Source organism: Microtus ochrogaster, unplaced genomic scaffold, assembly GCF_000317375.1.
Source record: "Microtus ochrogaster isolate Prairie Vole_2 unplaced genomic scaffold, MicOch1.0 UNK8, whole genome shotgun sequence".
NCBI classification, from domain to species: domain Eukaryota; kingdom Metazoa; phylum Chordata; class Mammalia; order Rodentia; family Cricetidae; genus Microtus; species Microtus ochrogaster.
Window position 1 is genome coordinate 1,117,010 of NW_004949106.1, and position 11,656 is coordinate 1,128,665.

The 11,656-nt window shown below is 45.8% G+C and overlaps 1 protein-coding gene across 1 annotated transcript in view; it reads right to left on the minus strand.

Moving 5' to 3' along the window:
- The window catches only part of Cflar (CASP8 and FADD like apoptosis regulator), a 47,944-nt gene that overhangs the window by 35,299 nt on the left and 989 nt on the right, over positions 1–11,656 (minus strand). The gene's annotated exons all lie outside the window — the stretch shown is intronic.

Below are 11,656 nucleotides of genomic sequence, written 5' to 3' on the forward strand. Positions count from 1 at the left end.
ACACTGGACCTGCATCCCCACAGTGCCACTTAGTGCTCCTCACACTGGACCTGCATCCCCACAATGCCACTTAGTGCTCCTCACACTGGACCCTCATTCCCACAGTGCCATTTAGTGCTCCTCCCACTGGACCCTCATCCCTACAGTACCACTTAGTGCTCCTCCCACTGGCATCTGGAACAGAAGAAGGAAAAGCCAATGATGCTGAAGCAGTTTTTATTATGCAAAATTCTAATTATTTTCTTAGCATAGATTTGGGTGTTTCCGTTGACTTTTTTTTTTTAATGTTGCACTGAATATTATTCATCTTGAATTTTGGAGCCCCCTCCTCTCTTACAAATCGTGTTAGGAAGTGAATACCTACACTTGCCTTCCCCTACCCAGTCTTGACCATACTGCCAGGCCTCTGTGACCCCGTAGCTGTCCCATTCAAGGGCTCTGAGAGGATCTCTTCATACTCAGCTACCTTCTTCTGAGTGTGGACCCTCACACTCAGAATTTAGCACCTCGTAAGTTTATGAGTACTAGGGTTGGAGAGATGGCTCAGTGGTTGGGAGCACTTACTGCTCTTCCAGAGGACCTGGGCTCAGTTCCCAGCACCTACACATAGGATCACAACCATCTATAACTCCAGTTCCACCCTCTTCTGGCCTCTTGGGGCACAAGGCAAGCCTGTGGTACACAGAGACACCTGCAGGCAAAACCTCATACACAAACATTTTTAAACAAATATTAGAAGACATCAGCACCCCACTGCACTGCAACCATATTGCAAAGAAGATATAAAATCAGCTTAGGTGTCAAAGGATGTGAAGATAAACTGTTATATCTCATAACATACAAAGGTGTGTATGTATACCAATGAATACAACTTACATATGCTTGTGTATATATACATCAATGAATATAAAATATGTGTGTGTGTTTACCATTGGATATAGCATACGTGGGTGCATGTATGTCACTGGATATTATTCAGCCTCAAAAAAAGTGCCAATTCTGCCACTTGCCACATGGGACTCAGAGGATAGAATGTGAGGTAAAATAAGAAAAAAATGGGAGGGCTGGAGAGATGGCTCCGTGATTAAGGGCATTGACTGCTCTTCCAGAGGTCCTGAGTTCAATTCCCAGCAACCATATGGTGGCTCACAACCACCGGTAATAAGATCTGGTGCCAACTTCTGTCTGCAGGGACATGTGCAGGCAGACCATTGTATACATAATAAATAAATTTAAAAAAAAAGAAAAACATGGGGAAAAGTCTGCATGGCCTCACTTATATGCAGCATCTAACTTTTTTTTAAAAAAAAAATCACACATATGGAGGTGGAGAATAAACAGTGGTTACCACAGCCAATGGGGAGACAGGAAGTGGGGGGGGTATTAGGTCAAAGGACATAGTCACAAACAGGCAAGATGAGCAAGCGAAAGACTGAACTACAGTCTGAGAACTATAACTAGTTCATTGTTCTCAGGATTTTTTGCTCAAGGTGTTTTGTGCTGAAAAGTGTTTGTTGGATTTCTGTTAATGAGTAGATTTAGAACTACTCTTGCCACAGAGGGGCAGCCAGGTGAGGCAATGGTCCTGTCCATCTGTCCCACTACACAGTATTCTACTGTGTAACTGTCTTAAACATATGTGTTCTAAATATACACCAGAACACAGAACTAAAAAGAAGTCTTCGTGTGTCTGGTCTGCTCTGCTCCTCCAGATACTGTCAATTTCTCCTTAAAGTTCTTTCCCTGGACAACCCTCTCCACTATTTCTATCCAAGCCTTCTCTGGCCATCCTACCTTCCTGGAACCCTCTGCACCTGCTCCCTAAATTCTCCCTAAAGGACTCGTTCAACCCCTGGCTTCATGTATATTTGGTCAGAATGAACTTGCAGAAGCTCTGGTTCATGCTTGAGAGTCTCTTAATTTAAACCTTTCAGTGACAGCTCTTCTCCCATGGCAGGTCTCCATATCGTCTGCACAAGGCTATGCCTGGTGTCTGCCCTTATCTTTAGCTGGGTCCAACACACAGGGCCTTAATTAAACCTCAGCAAGTGTCTCCCATGAGCCTCTACCTTGATTACACTTTTTCCACCCGTCTGCACAGAAAAGCCTGTCTTAACTTGCAAGACTCAGACGAATTCCACCTACTGTGCAAATCCTTCCTGGAAGGGACCACTCAGGCGTGGTCAGTAACTCCTTTGTATCATCCTCCATCGCAGAGGTGGAGGATGGAACAAGCTCTCAGCCAATCGCTTAACACACCCCCAGCGGCATCTAGCACTAGCCGGAGAAGGTAACAATAAGATGTGGTAACTTTGGTCAGGCGTCTCCAACAGAGCCTACCAAACATCTCGTGTCCATAATACAAAATGTTCCCGGCAGCCACACAGCAACCAGTACGACCGGTTAGCTTCCTGGGACGTACTGAAGCTGTTATTCGCCTTCCGCCAGAAGCAAGGTGGGGCCATAGCAGCGACAGCAAAGCCACCTCCACGGAGGCACAGCGTGAAAACTAATACAGGGTCACGGTGACTTAGGTAGTCACATGTGAAGCCCTATCTTGCCAGGGGCAGAGAGCAGCAGCAAACGCTGCATCCAAGAAGCTGGAGAGAAGAATGTGAAGAACAAGTCCACAGTCCTTCACCCAGAGAGGAAGCAAGCAAGATGTGACTGCCTCGCCCAAAAAGGTACCAAGCCACGTGGCCAACACAGACAAGAATTATGGGCTAATATATGTTATAAGAGTTAATAAGAGCCGGGCAGTGGTGGCGCACGCCTTTAATCCCAGCACTCGGGAGGCAGAGGCAGGCGGATCTCTGTGAGTTCGAGGCCAGCCTGGTCTACAGAGCTAGTTCCAGGACAGGCTCCAAAGCCACAGAGAAACCCTGTCTCGAAAAAAAACAAACAAACAAAAAAGTTAATAAGAAGCCTGAGCTAATAGACCAATAAATTTATAATGAATGTAGACCTCTCTGTGTTTTCTTTGGGACTTGGTGGGACAAAAAAAAAACCTCAGTCAACAAATGGCGCCCACGTGGACAACTGCATCCACATAAGGCTTGAGAGAGCCTGGGAACTTATTCTAGACAGAAAAGAATAGAGTTAAGCACGGCTTATTGATAGCATCATTTTCTCAGCTGGGCTCTGCTTGCTAGAATCAAGTGCTCTTATTTAAGAAAGGTTTCCTGACTCAGCTTTAGCTGCAAAACCCTGCAGCTCTTTAAGAGGTCCTGCCACAGAACACTTAAATGGTGTTGATAAAAGCTGACCACATGCTTTTTGGTGGGGGCAGGGACCTTGGAATGCCATAGAGTTGTGGTAATAAACATGGCTCCAGCCGGTACCTCCACCATTAGGCTAGACTCTCAGAAAGCTAAGGAATGGACTGGATCCAGCCATCAAAGCCACAGTTTTAATCCTAGCCATACTGCTTGGCAAATTAAAGACTCATGTGGTCAGAAAAAGAAAGCTACACAGTAAAGATAGATTCAAAGACAAAGAAAACCTCTAAATGTTTTACAGTGTGTTTAAAAATATATGCAGCCTTGGGAGAGAAAAGAAAAAGATTAAAGTCCTTAAAATAAGAAAAAAAAAAGGAAAGAGAACACAAAGTTATTAAGGTCGGAGGAGTCTGCAGGACTCTGGACGATGAATGCAATGGGGGCCTCTCATGGAGCTATGCTCACTCACCCTGAATGTCATGACCCATCTTTCCCCTCCATTTGTGCCCAGGACCCATAGGTGGTGGCAAGCAGAATAGCTAATACAATAAACTTACCCTTCCCGCCCCGGCTGTGGGCATTTTAAATAGAAGGTATCCCTCAAATGCCACCTTCCACCCCTTCTCAAGTTAGTCAACGAGGGTGTGCAATACTCCTCCTGGGGCTCCCAGTTGGTGGTGCTACAGATACGCATTAAAACACAGTCCAGAAGACCATTGGCTGGGGCCAAATAATGAACACGTGCTAATTTGGATGTTATGAGCCGTGATTATTATCGGTGATACAACATGTACTAAAAGTTATTTGGCTTCACAAGCAACGCATCTCACACATACAAGTAATGTTGCCCACAGATGATAAATGGTCCCCATTATGAAATGACACAAACGTAGAAGGCTTATTTTATATTATTTTATACACTGCTTGGCAAATGTCCCTTCCAAACTTCCCATGTTGCCAAAGGTAAGAGAAGCACCAAGTGGGGGGCTTTAAAGTCAAGCCTGGTGACACAGACCTGCAATCTCAGCCACCCAGGAAGTTGAGGCAGAAGAACCAAAGGCTCAAGACCCGACTGGGACTCACTGAGTTCAAGGCCAGCCTGGGCAACTTGATGAGATCGTCTCAAAAAGTAGAAACAGAGCTAGGGCTTTAGCGATGGCAGAGCACTTGTTTAGTGTGTGTGAAGCCCCAAATTCAATGCTACAAACAAAAAAATAAGGTGGAAGCCAGACAGTGGTGGCGCATGCCTTTAATCCCAGCACTTGGGAGGCAGAGGAAGGCAGATCTCTGTGAGTTCGAGTCTAGCCTGGCCTACAGAGCGAGTTCCAGGATAGCAAGGGCGGTTACACAGAGAAACCCTGTCTAAAAAAAAAAAAAAAACTTAAAAATAAAATTAAAAAAATGGGGACTTCAAGAAGTACGATGTTGTGGAATAATATTTTTGTACACTGTGAAGACGTGTTGCTCGGATTGGTTTAACAAAAAGCAGGACAGCCAATAGCGAGTCGGGATTTGCAGAGCAGAGAGGAGGCTAGGAAGAAGGGAGAAGATGCCAAGAGTCGCCAGACAGACGTAGAAGAAGCAAGACATGGAGATGAGCTAACAAGCCATGGGTCTCAGGGCAGCACATAAATTAGCAGAAACGGGTTAATTTAAGTTATAAGAGCTAGTTAGAAACAAGCCTAAGCTACAAGCTGAGCTTTCATAAGTAATAAGGAGTTTCTGTGTGGTTTATTTGGAAACTGGCTTGCGGGACAGAAAAGTCCACCTACAAAGTGGGGACACGACAGGCACATACCTCTAATCCCAGAATTTGGAGACAGAGACAGAAAGACCTTCTAGCTGGATCCAGAAACATAAACAGAGTCGCTAGGAGCAGCGAAACCGGAATCCGGTTGGTGGGAGTGGCCTAACGAAAGTGAAATTGTTGCTGGGGCAAACTTTTTCATACCCGGCCCAAGGCCCAGGTGTATCCTCCTACTTCTGTGTGTTACCCATAATCCATCTCCAAATACGTCCGTGCTACCTCTGCGTAGGTGTCTCCACAGAAAGCTCCCTGGCCCATCTCAGCATCAGGCCAAAATTCTGCATCTTTCAAGCTCTCTGCCATTGCAGATCCTGGTCCCCGATCTGGATCTTCGCATCAGTGTTTACTATCTTCCGGCATTGATTTTATACTACACAGGAGTTCGTCTGTGATAAACGACCGCTCGCCTTCCATCCTAGGCATGCATCCGAACATATGACCACACGGCTGCAGCAGAGGGACATACATGGACTGTCCTGGTCCCTCTGCAAGCGATACTGAAGCAAGACGGAATTGGTGGCATGACAGGGTATCATACCTGGACCCTGGGGACGTTGCCTGTGACTCTTCTACATCATATGAAATGACCACAGGGTTGTGTGAGGGAAATTATATGATTATAAGAGGCTGGGCATGGTCGTCGGCAGAACCTGTAAGCTGGTAAGACCCCCTCCCCTTAAAAAGGAAGACAGTATCTGCACCAAAGCTCACCAGATATCATCTGGCTGTTCAGTAAAAGAGCCAACCAATCCTTGGGACATTTCAGTAAAAATGTACCCTCTGTGCCGACTCTGGATAAATTGTCCTTTCCAAAACTCTTAAAACTTATGTACCAGAATCTTCATTTGTCCAATGTCAAACCCAGTTTTCTATATGAGGGATAGTTTCGGGATAAAGTCAAAAGTGCCTTAAAAATGTGTGTATTTTGTTTGTTTGAGCAGGGTCTCTCTACAAAGCCCTGGCTATCCTGGAACTCACTCTGTAGACCAGGGTACCCTCAAACTCAAAGAGATCTGCCTGCTTCTATCTCCCATGTGCTGGGATTAAAGGCGTGTGCCATCATGCTCAGCAAAGGTGTATAAAATTTAAAGCATTTTTTTCCCCAAATAGGACAGCAGTTTGATATCCTCAGAACTGCTACCATCTTGTAGGTGGTGGTGACAATTAAAAACACAATCACCCACAAACAGTTACAGTATTCTCTTGCTTGGTTGGGGAAAGTCAGAGGGCAAGGATTTGCTCCATTTATAAATGACAGAGCTTCAGTTTCCTTGGCAGCAAAAAAAAAAAAAAACAGCAGGCCAAACTGCTCAATTTAGGCAAAATTTCAAATTTTAATGATTTGGTAAAACCCAAGTTTGGAAACCAAATCTCATTTTTTTTTTCCAAATCTCATTTTTAAGGAACACAAAGGAAAAAGGGGTTGCCGGGCCTTGTCTGTGGCTGCTGCTGCTGTTTTGGTTATCTAACCCATCTGGTGTGAAGGCAGAGGAATCACACAGCAGTCAAGAAGAACCACATTCTTTCTCAAGGCCTGGTAATAGGCACTTGCAAATCCAGCACTTGTGGGGCTGAGGCAGAAGAACAGCAGGGTCAAGACCAACCTGGGCTGGGCCATATACTGATGCTGTCTTTAAAAACTAAAACAAACATACAAAGGTAAGCTAAGAAACAACCCTAAATGCCCGAGAGAATAGCGCAATGTTTAGTAGATTTGAAGCTTGGCTTGAATCAAAATTTCAGCCAGGCAAAGACATTTGATCCGTTACACAGATTCTCTAGATTGGCCCCTTAGCAGACAGACCAGTTTGAAAACTAAAGTCATACATATAACAAGGATATAAAGCTTCCAAAATGCCTTCCACTATAGATTTTTTTTTCTAATTATAAAAAGTTTTCTTTGTGCCAGGCGGTGGTGGCGCACGCCTTTAATCCCAGCACTCAGGGAGCAGAGGCAGGCAGATCTCTGTGAGTAGTTCGAGACCAGCCTGGTCTACAAGAGCTAGTTCCAGGACAGGCTCCAAAGCCACAGCGAAACCCTGTCTCGAAAAACAAAAACAAAAAACAAAACAAAACAACAACAACAACAAAAAAAACCTCCCATCTGCTTCACCTAGTCATCCTTGACACTCTTACTAGCCCTGATTTCTCATCTGTCTGCTTCTTTAAGATTCTCTGACATTCCTGAGAACAACCCAGGTTAGAGACTTAGTCTGTACTTAGGCTGAATGACTGCCAGCTTGTTTGTGGAGAGCCTAGGCGGAGGGGAAGAGCATCCCTTCTCCAGGGTGCAGCTCTGTGCTATCTATATAAAACTCCCCCCTTCCCTCCACAGCTTTGGAGGGCTTAGGCACGGCTTTGGCTTTCTGTCGGGTTAAAATAGCAAGCCTTGGGGTTAAAGCAGAGCACAAGTCAGGCAGGAAACCTGGGTTGTGGTTTCAGCAGTCAACCCAGTCAGGGTTCTGCACCTAACTTCTGACAGCTTCGGGTTTTCCTAATCAGAAGGGGAGTTCAGACAGCACAGGGAGACGTAAGTACACTTTCATTCTGAATCCTGCGAGGAAGTTGTGGTGACCATTCAGGAGGCTTCGGTGGGCTCCCTAACGCCTTTGAGCAAGAGGTCTGTCAGGTATCTGTCCTTTGAAACAAAGGTCTGACTGATTTTAAAAACCGCTTGTCAGTCAAGTATGGTGGTCACTCCTGTAGTTAGAGAGGTGGAGGCAGGAGGATCAGGAGTTCAAGGGTGGCCCAGGATCCAGGAGATTTGATTACAAACAAAAACTATTGAGCCGGGTGGTGGTGGCGCACGCCTTTGATCCCCGCACTCAGGAGGCAGAGGTAGGCGGATCTCTGTGAGTTCGAGGCCAGCCTGGTCTATAAGAGCTAGTTCCAGGACAGGAACCAAAAGGCTACGGAGAAACCTTGTCTCGAAAATCAAAAAAAAAAAAAAAAAAAAAAAAAAAAAAAAAAGAAAAAAAAAAAAGAAAGAAAGAAAGAACTACTATTGAAAGCAACAAGAAAAATAGGTTATTTTTTTAAGACCACAGATGTATAAAGGCAAAGAAGTTTTTAAAAAAAAGAAAAAGCAGGAGCATTTATTTCACAGGTAGATGAACCCCTGGTTCCCACTTAGGAAGTCAGGTCATTAAGGGAAGTCATTTACCCCAAAACAAGCCTTGGGAGAAGTAGTTTAAATGGCAGGAATTTTTTATTACAATGGAGAACGGAGGTATTAGATACAGATCAAAAACACTGATGCACCTGGGTAAGTGATTCACGCCAGTAGTCTTAGCAGAAGGGAAGCTGGGGCAGGAGGATTTGGAGAATTCCAGGCCAGCCTGTGCCGCCTGGTGACACGCAGGCCATCCTAGGCTATGGTGAGCTGTCATCTTTAACTACATTCTTCACCTGAAGCGCTCCCTGCAGAAGATACAATCTGGAGTACATGGTGAACCTGCCACCAAGCTGGTAGAAGTTAATTCTTCCAAAGGACAGAGAAAACCCAGAAAGAGAAAAATAACAAAACTGAGGCTTCTTGCTGTGGAGTTGTCTTTGTTTTCTGGCATTAAACGGCCAAACAAAGAAAAACGTGGCCATGAGGGCAGATCATCAAATCAGCGTAAATACAGAATAAGGTACCAAGAGCACCAGGGCACGCTTTACCTGGGAAGAAAGGCTCCAAGCACACAAATAACTCAAGCGTGACACAGAAGAAGAAATTATTCCCCAAAGCTAAGAATTAAACGGGGGTGGGGGAATCGGGGTAAACGAAACAACCTGCAGAGATTCACAGTCTCAAGGGACCACTGTGCAAAGTTGGGAACAGGGAGCGGTGCTAGGGTAGGAGAAGCAGAAATGACGATCCCACAAACATCAATTCTGAAAGCCACCGTGGAGAAAGACCACCATACAAAAATAAGTGGGGAGGTTGGGAGGGGGGCAAAAATATACATTTTTTTTTCTTTTAAATCAAACAGACTGTCGTTGAGCATAGCAATGTGTAAAAGACTGGAACCAGCAGCCTTTGGCTGTCTCTAGGGAAAGCACTCACGGGGAGGGGCGGGGACGAGGCGGGGGCTGGGGCGGGGGCGAGTAGGGTCTCTGGTTACTTTGTGAGCCCTAAACCCAGGAACTTGCCTGAAAGGTTAGGTATATTAAAATGCAAAGTACGAAGTGAAATCCCATGCTAAGGGGCAAGACAGTGACCCCAGCTTGTTAAAGGTGGGGGGCACTCCTGTAGCTACGTAGGGTGTCAAGTCTGGGGTCAGCTGGGGCATTACAACAGATTTAAGAAAAGCAGAAGTGCTTTGAGGATAGGAAGGCCCCTGGGCCAAGCCCCCATTGCCTTACATTGTCCAGCAGGCTTCCTCCCGCAGGCTGTCCTTGGGCTTTTTGTCCAGGCAGCCTCTACACTGAGGTTACAGAAAACAAAACAAAACAAAACAAAACAAAACCAACTATCGTGTCGAGAACTTTGCTCCATCCAGGGCAGTTCATTGGATTAACAAGCAGGCATTGAGTCCAGTAATGAGTTTAATTTAATCAGTCTTTGGCCCTCTCCAAGACAGAACCAAACTTGCATTTAAAAAGTGTCACAAGTCTGGAAGCGCTGTGGGTGGGTCCCCAAAAGAACTCAGAAGGGTCCAAGGGTGGAAGACAGGAAATGAACCCTTTCCTGATTAACCAAGGGACAGCTCCCCCAATGCCCACAATCCCTGGGGAAAGATCAGAATAGAAGGGAATGGGCAGGGTCTCGGTTTACTCACGCCGGGCGATCGCCGGCTCCCCCCACTCAACAGTGGCTCAGAATGCCGCCTGTCCTCGCCGGAGACCTCCAGAAAACTGGACGGAACGAGATAGTGGGGAGAACACAAACATCAGGAGGTAGCCTCTCCAGCTGGAAAGTCGGCCTGCACAGCTGTCCCCAGGTGACTGGGCCAGCAAGTCCAACAGGTCCACGACAGCTGGTACCCGCCCAGCGAAAAGGACATCGCCCCGTTCTGGGGAGATGTGAACGGCGACTCCCGGACCACAAAAGACTGAGCCAAGCCATGCTGGAGCCCAAGACCCTCACAAGAAGACCCTGGAAAGTGCAAAAAAAAAAAAAAAAAAAAAGCCACAAAACAAAACTCACTTCCGCTTCTGTGGGCGGAACCTATGAGCCAAGGTTCCAAAACCCACCCACTACCCTCCTCCCCCGTGGGGACGCCTACCGGTTTCTGTTTGGAAGTGATGCCGTGCTCAAACAAGCTCAAATGTCACCAAAAACAAAGTACACCATAAAACCTGCAGGAAAAGAAGCTGAGTGTGGCGCACGCCAGCCCCCCTTTTCCTTTCTTTTCCTTTCCTTTCTTTTCCTTCCTTTCTTTTTTGCGAGGTGTCTCTAAAGAGGGAAGATCACGAATTGCAGGCCTTCTTGAGCTACCTAGTAAGACCCAGTTAAAAAAATGAAAAATCCATTTCACCAAGTCATCCAACACAAAAGCTACAGGTAAAAGAATTGTTGACCAAAAAGAAAGTTCCTGTAAGGAAAACATTCAGAATTCACTTAACAGTTAGACAGGACAAGGGTAAAGGTTCTTCCATGCTCAATTCTTTGCTGAGGCCCTTTCACGTTTAACTAGAATCTGAGCTCTTTGATGGAGAATCCCACGGAAAATTGCCCAACTCTGTTCTAGGTCAAGGTGCCCCAGCTGGCTAAGCTTCTGTTGAACAGCCTGCTGGTACAAACCTGCCCTTCCAGCTAACTTGCTTATCTTACCATCTGTCAAATTACGTGTTTAAGCAAAGCACCCACACCCCCACCCCCACTCCACCACCAGCTGCCAAGTGAGAAGCTAAGACACGGTTTCTGCCTTCAAGAACCCCATGCTCCGGACATTGGGAACTACCCTGAGGTCCTGAATATATCTAAAGTGTAGTCCCAGCTGGCTGGAATGAAGACTTTTTTCAATTGGCTACAGACTATGGCTGCCTGGGCTCCCAGCAGCAGCGACCAACAGCCTGCAAGCCTTAATCCTAGCAACACAATCAGGAGGCAGAGGCAGGTGGACAGATAGATACCCGTGAGTTCACGGATGGCCAGGACTACATAGCCTTGTCTCAGAAAGCCAAAACATAAAAAAAACAATAATAATTTGCTTACAAATTTGTGATGCGGTTGTTTGTGTTATGGGAGAGCTGAAGCTTTTGTTTAGAACCTTTTTTAAACCATAGGTGGCGGTGTGAGGGGAGTCATGTTCTTTCTCATTTAAGACAATCCCCCCCCCCATTGGTTAAAGTCTGACTTTGGCGACCCCCTCCTGGCCCTACCCTTCTTACTGTAGAAGCAAAGGTTAACTAATAAAACCCGGAGTGATTTGTTAGAGCTTGGATTTACGTCCAGGGAACACAGTGGCCTTTGTTCTATGGTGTTCCTTTGTTAATGTTCAAGCGAACTTAACTCTCCCAAGCAAATCCAGACCTGGTTAAGAGAAAACATCTTGAAATAATCAGACTTCTGCCAGTCTGAAGTGAGTGAGAAAAGAGTAGGGTCAGGCTTACTTTAAGGGGTAGATGGATGGATGGAAAGATGATAGATAGATAGATAGATAGATAGATAGATAGATAGATAGATAGATAGATAGATAGA